General features: G+C 41.3%; 1 protein-coding gene across 1 annotated transcript in view; it reads left to right on the top strand.

Moving 5' to 3' along the window:
- The first annotated feature begins 250 nt into the window (after positions 1–250).
- CHD6 (chromodomain helicase DNA binding protein 6) overlaps positions 251–20,220 on the top strand; it is a 170,202-nt gene continuing 150,232 nt past the window's right edge. Inside the window, exon 1 of the mRNA XM_023750885.1 lies at positions 251–404. The gene's annotated coding sequence lies outside the window, so the exon portion shown is untranslated. The remainder of the gene's footprint in view (positions 405–20,220) is intronic.

The following is a 20,220-nucleotide window of genomic DNA, read 5'->3' as shown; positions in this document are numbered from 1 at the left end:
CCCCCGCAAAGCCCCCAGGACCCCGGCCCCGCCCCACCCCCCGTGGCCCCTCCACTCAGTCCCGGGGGGCGGGGCCGCGCGCAGCGGCGTCTCCAAGGCGGGGGGCACGAGGCAGGGGGCGGGGCGGTCCCAGAGCTGGCCAATCAGCGCCGCGCTCACATCCATGCAAATATGAGCACAATGGAGCGAGCCCATCACTCGCCCCTGCAAGCAAGCTTGAAATGGGCTTCTACCTGAGCGGCAGCCAGACTGACCAATGACTCTATGTTTTGGGCTGGCGAAGCCCAATGATGTGGCAAGGAAGGCGGGCCCGAGCCGGGTTAGGGTGTCCTTGCAGGGTGTCTGAGCTAAACTTCACCAAATAATAGCTGTTTGTATTTTGGCTGCTGCAGGAGCCATTTTAGGTAAGTTCTTCTCTTAACTTTTTATTTTTCTCCCCGGCCTCGGGGGGCCGGCCTTGTCCGCGGGTCCCCGGCCCCGCCCCGCTGGCCGGGCTGGGGGTGTTCCTATGAATGGAGTCGGGATGAGGGGTCTGCAGTGGCGCCGAGGCCCGGTCGGGCCGGGTCCGAGCTGGGCAGCGGCGGGCTGCCTGGCGGAAGTCAGGCGGCGGCCTGAGGCCTGAAGAGAGGGGCCCGCCGCTGCCGCGCCTCGCTCCCGCTCGCGCTCTGGCCGTGCTCGGGAAGGCGGCCGTCCTTGGGAGCGCGTTGCTGCGGGCTGCGCGGAGGGGCGGGGGTCCGGGCAGCCCCCGGCCCTAGGCCTGACGGGCGGGGGCGGGGCGTGCGGAGGACCCCTCGGGACAGGTCGAGGAGTGACCCCCCAACCCGGCCGCGCCGCGTCTTGGCGGGGGTGACCGCTATTCCGCGGCCGCCCCCGCGGAGAAGTTGCTCTATTGGCGTCTTGCGTCTGTTTGCAGGGGTGGAGGAGGGTGGGCTGGTGCCAGGCTGCTGCTCCGGGAGGGGGCGGGGGCCCCCGCGTGTCCTCCGAGCGCGCACTCCTCCGTCCCCTTCTTACGCACTAGCGCGCACTCGCCCCCAAAATTGGCACCCTGGAGGTGCCCAGCAACCCCGCAGCCAAGTTTTATGCTTTATTAGATTGCATGTTTGAGCTTTAAAAAACAGGCATCTGTCCTCTTCAGGGTATTTATTTCCTTCGCTGTTGAGAAGTAACGGAGTCTGTTGCTCCCAAATTTCCAGGGACGTGCCTGTCAGATGTGCAGAGGTTTGGCAGCGACTTGGTTTTTAAAAAGATGCTATTAGGAAATCCCCTCACTAGTGAGATAATTGAAATTTGAGTTTGTTTGCAGCGTCCGTTTTATTTGATCCAATTAAAAATACATAAGCAGGCACTTATATTTGTGTACATGAAGTGTTCCTAGTTCCAGTTATGACTGATGGGACTGTGGTTTCGATAGTGTGGGATCTAATAAGGCAGTATAATTCAATTTTGAACTTGTAGGCCCATGTGCTCCAAATTAGGGTTTATGTACCATTAGTAATCTGGCCAAGGATTTAAGCGAGCCCTTGGCATCTCCAGGCATCTTTGGGGCTGTGTGGGCATTATTCTCCCCCTCCCCCAAGACTACCCTTTTCCGGTATAAACAGGTCCATGAACAGAGAAAATACATACTTTTTTTTTTCTTTTTTACAATTTTTAGAATGTCTGCACTATTGCCTGAAATTTTACTGTTTCTCAAAAACTGTAGAGGAATACCATCCTTGTAGGCCCCAAATTTTGACATACTTGGTAGGGATACATTTGTGGCCCTTAGAAAAGTCCGGACAGGAACCATTCTGTGGTCCCGAGGCTGAGTTGTCTTATTGCGGATGTGTACTCATTAACTGCATGACACCACAGAGTTTGTTGGTAAGCCAAATTGGAAGATCAGGTTGGCAAACTCAGGGAGATAGTTTTGGTGAACTTTGTGGCTCTCTGTCGATAGAAAGGAGGTTTGAGATTCATGTGTGATAACATGATTAGGCATGAATCGTCAAGTAACATGGTTTATGCCAACCAGAACAGGTGGTTTCATATAAGCCATGCATGACTGTAACCGCAGGCCTGGGAAAATGTGGAGTGATAAAATTATTAGTTTTGGACTGCTTTCTGTACCAGGGCAATTTCCAAGATGAATTATGATGAATTATTTAAACTTTTTTTTTTTTTATTAATGGGCTATTAAAAGCTATCCTTTATAATTTTCCCCCCTCCGTTTTGCTAACTTTGGAATCTCCCTTATAGTAACTAGACTATGATACTGTTCCTTCTGTAGTCTGGCTATGGCAAGTAAATCTAGACCTTTTGTGAAATTAATTGTGTCTTATCGTGGTATCACAGTCTGCCTGGAGTCACATCTTCTATACTGCAGTTATTTCTTTGCTTTTTACATTTAGCTCTTTTGTTGTTATAACACTGAAAACCCTTTCAGTGTGATCACTTTTAGCACAACTTGTTAATATTCTCTTTATAATTATTTTTATAATTTATTATTAGTAGAGCTGGAAGTTCTCTGAACTCTTCAGTATAATACTTCATGCGAACCACACAAGAAGTTGAAAGGCCAGTTCTAAGTGAAATGGGAAGCCATGACTAACACCACTGCATTCCTGGAAAATCCTTTGGCTGTTAGTTTTTTGTATTTTGTAATTTACTTTTTTTATAACTATTTTAAATACCAAAGAAATTCTGAAGTAGAATTATATCCCTTTAGAAACCAGATCTCATTTGTGACTGTTGCCATTATATTACAGGAAACCTATCAGAAAGACAGGCCCTTGGGCTACTGTGTCTTGGAAGTCTCTGATTTATAGAAGCTTCAAAGGAGTTTTTTGGTTTTCTTGTACCCAAGCAGAGTTTATGGTTATGTCTTCCTGTGTTAAACCAGGAGGGAAACTGGTTTCACATCCTCAGGCTTATTTTTCAACTTTTATGGAAAGACTTTGTATTAGTTATGACCAAATGGAGTCACAGTGGACCACTCATGTTCTGAATCCTTTCAAACAGTTTTAGGATTCAAGGATTCTACCTGGAAAAATATCTTTGGTATATGACAATGACAGCAATTAGGATAGTGACGGTATCCAAATCAATTGAGGTGACTGACTATTCTCTCCTTCCCTCTTCTTCCCCAGTATAGCAAGGCTTAAAATAGTTTTATTTTTAATAAATATTTAGTGGTTCTCTTTATGCTTTCATTCCTCATACAAAGCTTTAGTTTAATTTTGTGGAAGAGCTACAGTGAATTTCATGGTACTTGCCTGAATTCTCTAGTACCAAGTTACAATGGTAGTCCCCCTATATCCACATGGCTATATTCCAAGACCCCCAGTGGATGCCTGAAACCAAAAATAGTACCAAACTCTATATGTACAGTTGACCCTTGAACAATATGGGGGTTAGGGGTGCTGAACATCTATGCAGTTGAAAATCCACATATAACTTTGACTCCCCAATAACTTAACTAATAGCCTACTGTTGACTGGAAGCCTTAGTGATAACATAAACAGTCTAATGACACATATTTTGTATGCTATATGTATTATATACTGTATTCTTACAATAAAGTAATCTCGAGAAAAGATGTTAATAAGAAAATCCTAAGAGAAAATACAAATAGAGTCTGAAAAAAATCTGTGTCTGAAACAGCGCCATCCAAATCTGTATTGTTCATGAATCTACTATGTTTTTTCCTATACATACATACCTGTGGTGATTGAATTTATAAAATTAGTGCAGTAAGAGATGAACAACAAAAATAAAATAGAACAATTATAGCAATATACTGTAGTAATGTAGTCTCTCTCAGAATATCTTATTGTACTATACTAACCCTTTTGATGATGTGATGATTTAATGCCTGTATGATCTGATGAAGTGAGTTGAATGATGTAAGCATTGCAACAGTGTTAGGCTACTATAAGGTATAAGAGTTACTTGAACACAAGTACTGCGATACCAAGACAGTGTCTCTGATAACTCAGATGGCTACTAAGTGACTAACAGGTGGATAGTGTATAGAGCGTGGATAGACTGGACAAAGGGATGATTCATAGCCCCATGGGACAGAGCAGAATGGTGTGAAATTTTTATTATACTACTCGGAAGAGTGCGCAATGTAGACTTATGAATTGTTTATTTCTGGAAAGTTCTCTTTCATATTTTGGACTATGATTGACTGTGGGTAACTTGAAACCGCAGAAAGTAAAACCGTGGATAAAGAGGGGCTACTGTATATTGAAAACTCTTTGAAATACATAAAATAATAGCTAGGGCTTAGATATCTGTTCCCTAGAGAACATTTTTGTTTGTAGAAGAATGTGACATAATTGTGAAGGAAGCAAAAAAAGGAGCATTGAATGATTACCTGGTGTGTGTTGAGCACTCAGCCAGGTATTGGGACTAGAGATGAAAAACTATTCCTGTTTTCAAGGCCACTTGGTGAGTCTGTCATGTTTTAGTGATATGGTGCTAGGTAAAGTAACACACTTTGTCTTCGTTCTTCTATGCACACATCCATTTTTACTTTTTCATTTAAAGAATTTGTCACTGAAAAGGCATATTGGAATATAGTGTGGGCACCCTTTTCTCCCCTTGTCTCTACATTGTAGGAATGGTCTTCCTAGGACTTAGGAGTTCAGGCGTAGCTGGTACAGTAATAACCATGAAATGCAGAAGGAGAGTGCAGTCACTTTTTCCTTGCCAATATATTCTTTTCTTTAGTTCATTCTGTGGAGGCATTGATACCCCCATGAGAAATTGTTACTTATATAAAACTCTCAAAGGCAGTAAAATGATTATTTAATATCCATCCCTGTTCTCATTTCTGAGCTAAATTATTTGCATAAAATGCAGAGAAACATTTATTTTTGCTCATAGTACCTGTATTAGTTGGTTTCTATAGTTTTTAATAGTGATTCTTTACATCATCCTAAATTTATTCCTTATGTCACTTGCCATTATTGGGACTTTTAGAGTCTTTGAGAAGAGAACATACCAAGACATAAGACAGTATTTGAAAATTTCAAGAAAACTGGAAAGTAGTATTTTAAGATAACTTCAGGAAATGAATTGAAACAACTACAAAGTGATGGACACATATTTGAACTTTCTAAATAAGTAAAGAGAGTCTTTAATTTTTCTGCTCCTTTATTCAAATTCTATGGAGAGTATTCATTGATCTAATATAGTATTTTCTCAGTAAATTTATATATATATACTAGAGGCCCAGTGCACGAAATCATGCACAGGTAAGGTCCCTAGGCCTGCCCTGCGATCAGGGCCATAGGCGGTTTGCAGGCTGGCCACGCCCCTGATCAGAGTGGGGATCCCCGCTGGGGGGCAGGGCCTGCTGGAGCAACGGGCTGCAGTCATTCTGGTCTCTGGTCATTCTGGTCATTCCGCCGTTTTGGTCTCTGGGCTTTTATTATATAGGATACAAATGATTGATTTTAGAGTGAGGAAGGGAGAGAGAGAGAATCATTGAGTGTAAGTGAGAGAAACATGGATTGAACCTGCAACCTGATTATGTGCCCTGACTGGGAGCCAAATCCACCATCTTTTGGTGTACGGGATGACACTTCAACTAACTAAGCCACACCAGCCAGGGATCTCAAAATTTTTAATATGCTTTGGATTATCTTGTATACCATGTGACCAAGATATTTTATTTTTGGGATCTCTATTCTTTTTATTCACAGCCGTGGGCAAACTACGGCCCTCGGGCCGGATCCTGCCCGTTTGAAATGAATAAAACTAAAAAAAAAAAAGACCGTACCCTTTTATGTAATGATGTTTACTTTGAATTTATATTAGTTCACACAAACACTCCATCCATGCTTTTGTTTCGGCCCTCCGGTCCAGTTTAAGAACCCATTGTGGCCCTCGAGTCAAAAAGTTTGCCCACCCCTGGGTTAAAAGAAGGTCTAACTACTGTGGTAACATTGACCTTTAGTTCTTACCTATTTAGATTGAGACTTTTTATCCTGGGCTTCATGGAACCCTAGAGTGTCTTTGGTCTGTGAACTCCCCCAAATGGTATGCAAAATTTTGTTTGTGTGTGCACTTTTATGTGAAGAGAATCTTTGCTTTTTAGGATCTTAGAGGGGTTTGTGACTCCTACTCTCCAGTCCTCTCCCCCATCTCTTCTCACTCACATGCAAAAACAATAAGGATCATTGACTTAGGTTATCTCAGAACATTGGTTTTGTGTGACCATAGTGTTTTGCCTGGAGCCTGACTTCTTTTTTCCCCCTTTAGCAGGACCTGCAGTCTCAGTCTGGATCAGTTGGCCTGGGCTTGGGGAAATACTTCTGCAGCCCTCCTGGCAGCATCCAGACAAGGATCCTCCCCAGAATTCTCCCTTGCCTTGTTATACTTAGGAAGCTGTTCCACACTCTTACCCATGCAGCCTGATGTGGAAAGGTTGAAGCGGGAGGCATGAGGGCAATTGCAAGACAGTCTAGAGGGTCCTGGGCCTCAGTTTCAGCCATCTGCCTCTGCAGATGGGACTGGAGGGGTGGCCATGGCAGAAGCTCCTGACATTTTCTTGCTTTGAGTACTACTTTTTATTCATTCTGTTACTCTTTATTCAATATGTTGGGAGGAAAAGAGTTTTCTTTCATACACTGTAAGAGGAGCAATTAAAAAGAATCCCTCCATTTTTGTATTCTCCAGACTTTGTATGAGATACTTTGCAACTTCTTTTTTTAAGTAAATCTTTATTGTTGAAAGTATTACATATGTCCCTTTTCCTCCCATTACCCCTCCCACCCCAACCCCCCAGAAACTTTTCTTTTAATGTGCATTTTAAGTGGAATTTATCTTAATATAAACTCTAGTTGCGTGTATAACCTTATTTTACATGCATATCTGTCAAGTTCTATTGAACTAGCTGTTACTATAGGAAAAAGGATCACATATTAAAGTTCTCTGAACCTTATTTTATAATTTACTTAATTAAAAGTCAAGTAAATTGGCAAAGCAAAATTCTAGAGCGACAAGAAAATCCTAAGATTAGTGTCTCTAGGAAGTGGTTGAACTTGAAGTTACCCTGAAGATTTTCATAAAAGTCCATTTGTGGGGCTAGACCAGAAGTTGAAAAATCTGTTTGACTTGATAGTAAATTGGGGAAATCACCTAAGCGTCAGGCAGTTCCTTCCCGAAGTGTACCTGGTAAAAAGTGTACCTGGACTCTTTATTTTGGCTTCAAGGAAACCATCAGTATGCTAAGAAATCTTTTGCAAGACTATGTCTGATAAACTAGATTCAGATTTTATTGACTGAAAGAAATTTTACATAATTTAACAGGGATTTTATTAAAGTTCATTGTGTATTTTGGCATAACACCTCTTGCAATGTTAGCAGCCTAAATTCAACCACGGGTTAGCATGAAAAAGTCAAGCCATCATGCATGTTTTACCGTGTGACAGAATTGGATCACATTATAACTGATGATGCCATCAGATTGCTTCTATAAGCGAATCCTGAATAGTGTCATTTTAAGGGACTCAAGAGTATTCTGCATAATGTAATTAACAGTTGTGCCTTGAGTTGTAAAAATCCACTGAGGAAATGATAGAGGGTATGAAAGATACCATTAATGACCAGCTTCAGAAAGATTATTGTAAAAATGTAAAATAAGCTCTCTTAGGTCTGGGCTACTCAAAGTTAGTCCGCAGATCTGTGCAGGTCTATGGACTGTTTGTGACCTGTCTATGACGGGTAAGTCCAGAACTTGAAAGGAAGCATTTAGATCAGCGGTTCTCAACTGGTGGGTCGCGACCATCGGAAAACACATATAGCATATCAGATATTTACATTACGATTCATAACAGTAGCAAAATTACAGTTATGAAGTAGCAACGAAAATAATTTTATGGTTGGGGTCACCACAACATGAGGAACTGTATTAAAGGGTTGCGGCATTAGGAAGGTTGAGAACCATTGATTTAGATGCTTTTGTAGCAGTTTTTAGAAAAATAATTTTTCTGTTGAATCTAATAATAAAGAATGTAAGTTTATAGTGTAGTCCTTGTTTAAAAAATATTTTTTTCTGGTAATTCATTTTTCTAGTATTTTAAAGTATTGGTCCACGATGGATTGGGAAAAAGCAAAAACTAGTCCTTCATTAAAGAGTACACTACTCAGGATGATAGGCAACATTAGTATTATCTTGGAGCTTGTTAGACATGGAAATTTTTGGCCCCAATCCCAGACTGACTGAAATAAACTATCTTGACTGGGGACCCAGTAATTTGTGTTATAACAAGCTGTCCTGGTGATTTTTGTGCACATTAAAATTTGCGAAAGTGTTCTAGATCAGCACTGTCCAGCAGAACTTCATGATGTGATGGAACATGTCCTATGTCTGTGTGGGGCCTGTTAGTTACATGTAGCTTCTGAGCCCTCAAAAGGTGGGTAGTATGAGTGAGGGACAGAATTTTAAATTTTATTTACTATTAGTTAATTTAATTTAAATAGCCACATATGGCTAGTGGCATTGGCATTTGACAGCAAAACTCTAGACCCTTTAGCTGCCTCACAACCTTTTCTAGGGGTGGGGGAAGTAGAATTTTTTTCTTCATTTAGAAAGGAAAATACATTATAGGACAAGACTACTCTTTAGCCTAAAATGAGACTAAGCAAATCATTTAATAAAATTTGGCACTGTATACCCATTTATATTTACCTATTTATTTTTATCTGAAAGTTGATTTGATGTTAAGAAAATAGTAGGATCAAAAAATAAATTTAGATCTCTGCCTTGTAAGGTTTTGCAAATAGCAAAGCTGTTCCAGTGACCCCTTCATGGCTGTGACTAACGTGCATGATGTCTTTCAACATGATTTCTGAAGCTTTTTTTCTTTCGTATAAAGATTTAAGACAGGCAGCTGTTAAAGGCAATACTGTATTTTTCAGTTCTCAGTATAAAACACTGGTTATTGAGGGTTCTCATTTCTTTAGACTAGTTAATGGAGATTTTTCTATGTAAAGTATTTCTGGTTTTTCAACTTACTTAGAGGATGGTTTTTCAGTTTATAAAAGTAATCTTTGTTTTTAATAATATTCTTGAAGGCTCCCTAGAAAGATTGTCCCCAAATATTTAAAAATTGATTCATTAAAAGAAAGGGTTTTTTTTGTTTGTTTTTTTTACTCATTCAGGGTTGTTTATGATTCCCTGCCTCCAGCCCCATCTTCCTGTAATTCAGTTTTTAAACTCTTAAAAATCAAGGGTAACAATGATTCCAACATATTGTTCAATATCCATTTCAAAATTGGAAATTATTTTGTGATTGACAAGTAGAATGAAACATGGCCTTAGAAATAAATGAAGCACTAGCCAGCATAACTCGCTGTTTAGCATGTAGGCCTGTGCACCAGAGGGTCACCCGTTTGATTCCCTCTCAAGGGCATGTACCTACCTGGGTTGTAGGTTTGATCCCCATCCACAATGGGGGCGTGTGTGGGTGGCAGCCAATTGATGTGTCTCACATTGATGTCTCTCTCTTTTCTTTTTTTCTCTCTCTCTCACCCTCTCCCTGTCCCCCAACCCGCTCTGTTCCACTCTCTCTAAAAATTAGTGAAAAAATGTCCTCACTCCTCGGGAGAGGATTAAAAGGAAAAAAGAATGGAAAATGAAGATCCACATGTGGAATCTTAGCTTTTTAAGATTCTGTTCAGGCATAATAAGATGAATCTTTCTAATCATACCATAATTTTATTAAATATATTTGCCAAGCTTTAGGTTTTCAAGCAGGAGATTGTTAGTCACTTAGGCAGTGACTCTTGAAGCATGAGAGGCAGTAAGGGGTCCCAATGTGCTCTATATACTCATAGAATGTTGGGATCCGAAGGCTTCTTAAAGATCATGGATAGGGCTGCAGGAATAGCAAAATTATTAATGCAGCAGTGTCTGTTGCTTTGTTGTAATGATAGTCTTATATGCTCAGACATGGTTGTCTGGGCAGAGGCTTCTGTTTAACCGAAAATGACACAATTATCACTGATTGGGGGCTTATTGTTTTGTAACATGCTTTGGGCTCTTTTGTTTGACTTTCTCCCAAGGGTTTCTAGGCATATATTTGGATTATTGCGTTGGGGTCTTACGGGCCTGGAAAACCCGATCTGTTGGGTTTGAAATCTGATAGCTGACAGATCCTAAGCTTAGAAGGTTTGGAAGTTCCTTGCTTCAAGTTTGTACCTATCACTGTCACTGGTTCCCATAGCTGTGGCTGGAATGTGGTATGAGATGTTACTAGAAGATGGATTTCATAAGCCATTCCCCAGTATCAGTCTCCTTATTTATACATGATAGACTCTATTCACTCCTCTGTGCTCTGACTGCAACATTTCATGCTAGCAGGACTCTCCTTGGATACTCTGACTTTCTTCCATGTTCACTCTTGAAAAAAAGTTTTGTTGCCGCCATTATAGGTGTGGTCGTGGCAGTTATTTTTGGTTCAAGATTTAAGCATTATCAGGTTTCACAAAATTCAGCATATTAACTAGGTTCTTCTAAGTCAAAGCCTCTTTCTAGCTTCTCAGAATTGCAGAAAAGTAGAGTGGGAAGGGACTTCAGAGGCCATCTAGTCCAATTATGGATGATGCACAGAGTCCTAGTCATGTAAATATTTTTTGATGCCATGAGTTGCTTTATGGCCAAGTCAGGATTAGAATTCGACTCTTTCCCTAACTGATGGTTAGGGTCCTGAATTTCCCTTAAGAACTTTTGGGGAAAATATGGGGGAGGAGTGTTCTGAGATTAGAAATATGTGAAAATCTACATAATCCTTTTTTATGTTCTTAAAAATAAAATAAAGATAATTATTAATGAAATTTTGCATGTCTTAAATGAGTAAGAATGAGTGGTACTATTTTGGTAACTCTTGTTTACTAGGAACATTTTGGCATGTCCTTCCCTTTTGGTAGCTCTGTTTACTATGTTTGGCTTACTAGAAACTTTTGGCATGTCTCTATGATATCATGGTGAAATTCACCTTTGCTTTATTACAAATAACATGCATGATAGATTTTTTCACATCTGCACAGCTTTATGACTTAGGGTTATTAGAATAGTTTTTTCCCAGACCCCCTCAATAATCATGATAATAATAATAACAGCTATGCCAGGTATGGTCGTCGGCGCTTTCATGATGTGGTCGTCATTAGGACCATTCACCAATATTCTCTTTCTTCTAGGTACATTGTCAGAATGCATTTGTCCATCACCTTGAAGTTGAGCATGGCTGTGTGACTGCTTTGGACATCATTTCCACTCAAATTTCAATATCCAAAGCAGAGTGGAAATGATGTGAGATACTTTGAGGCAGATACCTTTTTTTTTTCTGAAAGAAATCTGCAATGGTTATGAAATGTAAGCAAGTAAGCCAGTGCTTTAAACCACTAAGGCAGTGGTTCTCAAACTTCTGGCCCTTTAAATACAGTTCCTCATGTTGTGACCCAACCATAAAATTATTTTCATTGCTACTTCATAACTGTAATGTTGCTACTGCTATGAATCGTAATGTAAATATCTGATATGCAGGATGGTCTTAGGCGACCCCTGTGAAAGGGTCGTTCGACCGCCAAAGGGGTCGCGACCCACAGGTTGAGAACCGCTGCATTAAGGTTTTTGTTAATCCTCATCCGAAGTATTTCTTTCCATTGAGTTTTAGAGAGAGTAAAGGGAGGGAGGGGAAAGAGAGAGAGAGAGAGAGAGAGAAGGAGGGAGAGACAGAGAGAGAAACATCGATGTGAGAGAGAGATATCAATTGGTTACCACCCTGTGTGCACCCTGACCAGGGCCAGGGATCGAAACTGCAACCCAGTACATGCTCTTGATCAGAAATCGAACCTGCAACCCTTCAGTGCATGGTGCTAAGGCTCTAACCGCTGAGCATATCAGCCAGGGTGCCACTGAGTTTTTAAAATGGAATTTTAACTGCACATAGTCAAGCCATCCTGATGAATGTATATGGATTATTATTGGTTATGCTCATGGCTAGGTGCTGATACTAAGCCCATTCAACAGTTGAGTAAATAAGACAGGAATTAAGTTGTCTGTAATTGCAGAACTAGTAACCCAGGCAGTTTGAGCCCTACATTCTTAAGCACTAGAGTTTGCTGTCATTCTCTATGCTGTGCTATCTCAGTACCCACTATTATATACAGACTATGGACTCTGCCCATGATAAGTTCATGCCAAAGCTTACACTTAACTCTGTTTCATCCCTTCCTTCAGATGCCCTTAAAGTTCTAGTCTCAAGGGTGATTGTCTCTTATTAGCACTTGTCTTTCCCAATCTTATACTGCAAAGATCTCCATTTCTTTTATATTACCTGTTACTACTTTTACTGTCCTCTGGAATTCCATCTTTCATGTGATGAGGGTACTTTTTTGCCTTAAATACCTTCACATCTCTAATATTCTAAGTAAATTTCTCAGAAGGCCGCCTTTAGCGTTATGAATAGGAGGCTACCCAGCAACCATGAAGGCATTACAACTAGTGGTTAAATGCATGAATTCTGCAACCAGACCTGGGTTTGAATCTTTGATCTGCCACTTCAGTGGCTGTGTGAACGTCTCTATGTCTAAGTTTGCTCATCTGCAAAATGGAGATAAATAATAATACCTATCTCATATGGTTGTTTTGAGGATTAAATGAGTTCACTTATGTAAAGCCTTGGAATATACCTGACACATTATAATATGGTATTAGGAGTTGCATATTTTATTTTATTTTATTTTATTTTTTTAAGTGTTGGATATTTTAAAGAATCAGGTACTATAGATCCATGATGAACGAAGATAGGTCATTAGTGATCTTAATCTTTCTGATGTTAATATGACAATATTAAAGGTTTAATATCACCTTTAATTTAATTTTTCCTTTTATTCAACAGGGATTACTGAAAAACTCTACAAGACACTATGCTCTGGAAGCCTGGAAGCTGAAGGGCGGGGGGTGGGGGGGTGGGGGGGGGAATGCTAGAGCTTGCCCTCAAAGAATTTACAGTATAAAGGGGGAGATAAGATATACTTGTACACAAATAATTTTGCTATTACAATGTAGTCTGTAAAAGTGTTATAAGACAAGAATGATAAAGGGAGTTCAGAAAAAGGAGAGTTGGGGAGTCAGAAAGCCTTAGAGTCAAATAGGACATTTGTTAGCGTTTGGGAGGATAGGCAGGATTTGGATGTGTGGAGACTGAGGTTGGCTTCCTAAGTGAAAGGGAGCATTAGAGCAGAAGCCCATAATAAATATGTTCATTTACCCTTTCAGCAAATATATATTGTGCTAGGCACTGATATAAACCCTGGGACAGACAACAAACAAAAGGAAGTTCCTGCTCTCTTGGAGCTTATGTTCTAGTGCAGCGATTCTCAACCTGTGAGTCGCAACCCCTTTGGGGGTCAAACGACCCTTTCACAGGGGTCGCCTAAGACCATCGGAAAACACATATATAATTACATATTGTTTTTGTGATTAATCACTATGCTTTCATTATGTTCAATTTGTAACAATGAAAATACATCCTGCATATCAGATATTTACATATGATTCATAACAGTAGCAAAATTACAGTTATGAAGTAGCAACGAAAATAATTTTATGGTTGGGGGTCACCACAACATGAGGAACTGTATTAAAGGGTCGCGGCATTAGGAAGGTTGAGAACCACCGTTCTAGTGAGTATTTGAATATGCAAAACCATAATGTATCAAGTGGTGATAAGACTTAGAAGAAAAATAAAGCAGGATAATGAGACAGAGTAGATTTATATAACTAAGAAAAGCATGCTTAATTTCTAAAAAATTTTTAGGGTATCTTTTGAGGAAACCCAAGACACAGCTAAATGGCTTTATCCCAAGCTCATAGTTTTCTGCCCCTTGCTCTTGGCCTAGCTAGGTATTTTCCTTCTTTTGAGACTTGAGAACAAGTCCCAGTGTCATCATGGGGCCTTCCCCCTGTATATCTGCCAGAAGCACTCTCTTTCCTCTACATTTCTGAGTCAGATTTTGTCTCTATAACTAATTTGCATTTCATATTGAACTGCCTTTTTCTTTTCTCATGTTACTTGTTTATTCCACAGTATGTGATAGCTATTTATTTAGTAAATAATTATTGAACTTTCATTTTGTTTCAGCATTACTGGGCATTGAGAACTTGAAGATAAATGCACTTGATCTCTGTTCTTGAGGAATGCACAGTTTATTAGTAGAGATAGAAATGTAAACTGCTACTACAATGTCAAATTCCAGCTATGTAGAAAGTTTTGTTCGAAAATAAGAGGGAGCAACCATTTACCCAGGGGAGTTGGTTAAGGCTTTGGAAAGGAAGAAACTTTAAATTGCTTTTTGAAAGTTGATTTGGAGTTTCATAATCAGAGACTGGGAGTAGTGTTTGAGTTTAGAGAGTCTCATGCATAGGAAGTATTCTGTGAACAGATGGAGGCAAATGGTAAGTTCATTGTGGCTGGAGTATAATGGAGAGCTGTGGAATTGTGGTGGGCGATGGGCTGGAGAAGTAGGTGGGAGACATTGCAAGGCTTTGAAGGTCATGGTAAGGAGTTTAGAGTTGTTTTGCCATTGAGGAGTCATTAGAGGTTTTAATGCAAGAGAGTAGATTGTATTCTATACTCGGCCAGCTGAGGTTGGTTTATAACAGTGATGCTCAAACTCTGCTGCATATTAGAAATGAGAGCTTTAGCCCTACCCGGTTTGGCTCAGTGGATAGAATGTAGGCCTGTGAACCTGTGAACCAAAGGTCCTGAGTTCGATTTCAGTTCAAGGGTACATACCTCAGTTGCAGGCTTCTCCCTGACCCGGGCCCTGTTCAGAGCGTGTGTAGGAAGCAATCAATCGATGTGATATTTCTCTCTGTATTTCCCTCTCTCTTCCACTCTCTCTAAAAATCAATGGAGCCCGGCCGGCGTGGCTCTGTGGTTGAGCATTGACCTATGAACCAGGAGGTCCTGGGTTCAATTTCTGGTCAGGACACATGCCTGGGTTGCAGGCTCAGTCCCCAGTAAGGCGTGCAGGAGGCAGCCGATCAATGATTCTCTCTTATCATTGATGTCCCTCCCTCCCTCCCCTCCCTGAAATCAATCCTATCTAATAAAGAGGGAATATGCTAATTGACCCTCATGCCGTCACAAAGATGGCAGTGCCCACAGCCAATAAGGAGGGAATATACTAATTGATTGCCCCCCCCCCCAAAGAGGGGGGGGGCCCCACAGCCCCAAAAAAGGCAGCGTCCAGTCCCCTCTAGCCCTCCCAGGGTGGGCAACGCATGGCAAGGCCGGGGCCCCCCCCAGGCAGGCCTGGTCGCTCCGCGCGCCTGCCTCCAGAGTCCCCCAGTCTCCTCAGCCCCCCAGCCGCCCAGGGCCGGCCCGAGGTGCAGACAAGCCTCGGATGGCGGCTGCCCAGCTGCCCAGGGCTGCCTGAGGCTCAGGTAACTAGGGGCGGTTGAGGCTTGTGCTGCTGGCAGTGGCAGCAGCAGAGATGTGATGGGGGCATTGCCTTCCCCTGATTGCCGGGTTGCCTCCCCGCCCCTGTGGGCTCCCGGACTGTGAGAAGGGGCAGCCAGGCTGAGGGACCCTCTGTCCAGTGCATGAATTTTCATGCACCGGGCCTCTAGTAAATAATATTTTTTAAAAATCAATGGAAAAATGTCCTCGGATGAGTATTAAAAAAAAAAAAAAAAAGAATTGAGAGCTTTAAAAAATACCAGTGCCCAGGCTCCACACAATAAAATCAGATTCTCTGGAGGAGAGACCCAGATATTGGATTTTTTATGACTACCTCAGCTGATTCCATTGTGCACCCAAGTTTGAGGACTGGTGGTCCGTGAGGTCTGAAAGGTTGGCAACTGCTGGTTTAAGGAAACCTAGAGGTCTGATGGCAGGGTAATGAATTCCGAGGTTACTGCAGTGGCCTGGCTAGGATTTAAATCTTTGAATTGAGGCATTGGGAGTGGAGACAGGGGAAGATGGAGCCATTATTATTATTATTTTAAAAATATATTTTTATTTAAGCCCACAAATAAAACTGCTCTGGTGGCAATCAAAGGGCTTGCCTTCCAGGAAGGTGAAATGGGCATCTTCATTCTATGATTTGTGGTGCCATCATCCCTTCTCCCTTCTAAAATAAGAACGTGATTGTGGGGTCGGAGTGGAGGGAAGGAAGATTGATTTAATGTTAGATAGTAGAGTCTGAAATTCTTGAAATCCTCATTACTTAATTGGATTTATCCATAAGAATATTTGAGAGAATGACTATAGAGATCTGTGTGTTTGATTAATTTACTGTCATTAATCTGTTAAAAGGGGATAGAGTACTAAGGAAATGAAATGGGAAACTAACTTAGGGGGAATCAGCAGTGTAAAAATGGAAGCGAGTGGTGGAAAGGCCCAGAGAGTACATTTGGCCCCAGTACCGGTCAGGGCAGGAATATGATAGGACCAGATAAAACCCAGGCATCCCCATCCCATCCTAGAGCAGCAGAATAATTAGAGCAAACATTTATCAAGCGTTTGCTATATGCTAGGTACTAAGTGTTTTACATTTATTCTCTCATTTAACCCTTTAAAACTGTGGGAAGTTGTAGGTTGTGTTATTACCCCCCACCCCCCACCCCCGTTTTGCTAATGAACAAATTGAGTCACAGAGAGGTAACGAAACTGTTTAGGGTCACATGGTTACTTGTTCTTCCATATAATATAAGTGCAGGAACTTGGAGAGCCTGCCTTGAAGTGAATGAACCCACTGCTTCTGGGACTATGTCTGCTGTACCATACCTCTATCTTCTGGAGCATAGCCTATCTGGCAGGTTCCATGATCTTCATTTAAGTCATTTAGTCTCTAGGTTGCTTCTCTGAAGTTCACTCTTAGAGGCTGGTGACTACAATACTAAAAATAACATTGTCCTGGAGAATATTTATAGTTTTTTTTTCACTCACTCTGCTTAAGTACAGACTACGCCTTATCTGGGAAATACTACTTATTTTAGGACTCTGTAGTTAGACATTTAAATGGTAGGGTTTGGTCGGTGGTAGTTCAACAGATATTTGCATGCCTCCAAAGTACTCTGCCATGCATTTGGTGCTGGGGTGAGAGATGTGATTACAGTCTAGAAGTGTAAAAATGCCAAAATAAACATGATCAATATTTAAATTGCAGTGAAATAAAGTATACAGAACAATAAAAGGAACAGAGGAAGGTGCAAGGTTAAGAAGAACTTCCCAGAAGAGTTAACATCTGAATTAGGTTTTGAAGGATGAATAGGAATTTGCCAGGTAGGCTGCAGAATAACCTACACTAATAAAAGAGAAAGATGCTAATTGATCGTACCTTCGCGATGCCCACCAGCCAATCAGGAGTGAGTATGCAAATTAACCCAACAAAGATGGCGGGTTAATTTGCATGTGCAGGAGCTGAGCAGCCGGGGAAGGTGCGGAATGCCCCAGCCACTCCGGGCCTCTGGGCAGCGTGGGAAGGTGGAAAGGCGGCTCTGGGCCAGAGTGAAGGCGGTGCCGGCAGCCAGGGGAAGTAAGGCCCATTCTTGCACAAATCTTTGTGCATTGGGCCTCTAGTTAAGTTATAATTGCTAGAGAGTTGGATAGAGGATTCCTTCTGATATTATTGCCAATGTGTCTAGATTCTTAATGTGGTAGAACAAGTTGTGAAATTTCCTTTTTTCCGCTAGTGTCTTAAAATGTCATTGGGATTCTGTGTCTCAGCAGTAGGGCTGGTCATGTAGGGATTTTGCTTTCGGCCAGTTTTAGGAGGGAAAAATTGCTACCCATTTAGCACTTGCAGGCTTGCTGCAACTTGGGGCAGACGTGAGTTTCCTGCTTATGTGGGAATGATAATGTTCCCTAGCCTAGCTCCAGTTTAAGACTTTGATTGCAATGCTTGCTGAGACTTTTCTTCTCTTATATGAAAAGAGTAGATTGATCATTGTTTTCAAAAAGGTATTTAGGGCTCTGGCTAGTGTGGCTCAGTTGATTGAGTGTTGTACCATGCACCGAGTGGTTGCTGGTTCCATTCCCAGTCAGGGCACATGCCTAGGTTGCAGGCTCAATCCGCAGGAGGGGACATGTAGGAGGCAGCTAATCAATATTTCTCTCCCTCTCCCTTCTTCTCTAAAAAAAATCAATGAGCCCTGACTGGTTTGGCTCAGTGGATAGAGCGTCGGCCTGCGGACTCAAGGGTCCCAGGTTCGAGTCCGGTCAAGGGCATGTACCTTGGTTGCGGGCACATCCCCAGTGGGGAATGTGCAGGAGGCAGCTGATCGATGTTTCTCTCTCATCGATGTTTCTAGCTCTCTATCCCTCTCCCTTCCTCTCTGTGAAAAATCAATAAAAATATTTTTAAAAAAATCAATGAAAACATTTTTTTAAAAGGTATTTAGGCATTCAGCCACAAACGTTAATTGAGCACTGACTCTTTTGGATGGAGGGTAGGTTAGGACCGTAACATAGAAATTGGGTTTTTTAAGTATAACATACATTCAGTAAAGTAAAATGGTTTTTTTTTATATCTGTATATACCTTTGTAACCACCACCTTCAGATTAAGATAGAGAACAGTTCCAGCACCCTGGAAGGTTCTCTCATAACCTTTCTCTGAAAATACCCATATTCCATTTCCCCCTTTCTCCACTCCCCCACCTCCAAACACTATTCTGACTTCTGTCACCAAAGATTGGTTTTGCCTGTTCTTGAACTCTATTTAAATGGAATCATACAGAATATATGTTTTGTATCTGGCTTCTTTTACTCAACTTTTTGATTATGAGATTCATCCAGATAGTCAGGGAACACTGATTACCAGACACACTGTTAGGAAGAGACCCAGAATAATCAATAATGAGTTATGTCATTGAAATTTAGTATGAATTTATTGGTGGCATTCATTTATTCAGTACACATTTACAAGTACCATGCACCAGGTGAATTAAGATGAATAAGTTTCTGCCACCAAGGAGCTTTCAGACTAATGAAGCAAATATCATTTTGGGAAGAATTTTTGGGGAAAACATTGATGTGTAAGTTTGACTGAAGTCTTAGGCTGGAGCCGTGGAAGATGACCACTTTAGCAAATGGTTATAATGTATCATTGTGTAGAAGGCAAGGAATGGAAGTGAATTTTGGTGATTGCTGTGTAGCTAAGGAAAAAGTGTCCAGCAGTGTTTTATGAGGTTAGATAAAACTTTAGATGCTTATTATGAATGTGGCATTCCCCCCCCCCCCCCCCCATTATTGAGATGACTTTAGATGTTCCATTAAGCCATCAAAATTTTCCTAAGGGTGGCTTTAGATGCAGCATCTCTTCTTTAGTCAGGGCATTTTGTAGCAAAATGTGTTCCTGGTAGTATCAGTTTGCTGAGGCTGCTATAACAAAATACTAGGAATGGGGTGGCTTACACAGAAATTTATTTTCTTACAATTCAGGAGGCTAGAAGTTCACGATCAAGGTGGCAGGTTTGGTTTCTTCTGAAGCCTATCAGCTTGGCTTACAGTCTTTTCCACCTGTGTCCTCACTTGGTCTTTTCTGTGTGTTTGTGTCCTCATCTCTTCTTAAAAGGATACCAGCCATATTGGATTAGGGCCATCCCCAGTGACCCCACTTTAACTTAGTCACCTCTTTAAAGGCCTTATCTCCAAATACGTTCACATTTGAATTACTGGGAAATAGAGCTTTGCTTCAGCATATGAATTTGGGGGGAGGAGGGCACACAGTTCAGTTCATAACATTGTTGGACTGTCTGAGGGTTGTTACCAGAGAAAAGCAGGGGCCACAATAAGGTCAAAATAAGCAGGTATCAGACCATTGTCTGGTGTGACCCTTGTGGGGGCTGGACTTGGTCTTAAAGTGCCATCTCTGTGTTCATAGTGTGTCATCTGTGCACACACACACCCATGAGCCTTTGGTAATATGTCTAACACTGTTAAGACTATGGTGTTTTATCCTCCTATATAATAAAAAGCTAATATGCAAATTGTCCCTTCGACCTGGAGTTTGACCAGGGGGTGGGGCCTGCCGGCCAACTGCCCGTAGCCCCATAAAAAAATATACAAATCCCACAACCTTTAGTTATTATTTTTTTCTCTTGGATAAATAGAGAGGATGAAAATACAATACTACATAAATGAGTATCAAAAAATTGTATGTATGTAATTTTTCAAGACTAAAGTACATAAATAAATACAAAGAGATGCTA

This window comes from Myotis lucifugus, unplaced genomic scaffold, assembly GCF_000147115.1.
Source record: "Myotis lucifugus unplaced genomic scaffold, Myoluc2.0 scaffold_16, whole genome shotgun sequence".
In the NCBI taxonomy this organism is placed as follows: Eukaryota; Metazoa; Chordata; class Mammalia; order Chiroptera; family Vespertilionidae; genus Myotis; species Myotis lucifugus.
This window is presented reverse-complemented; position numbering and strand designations above follow the sequence as displayed.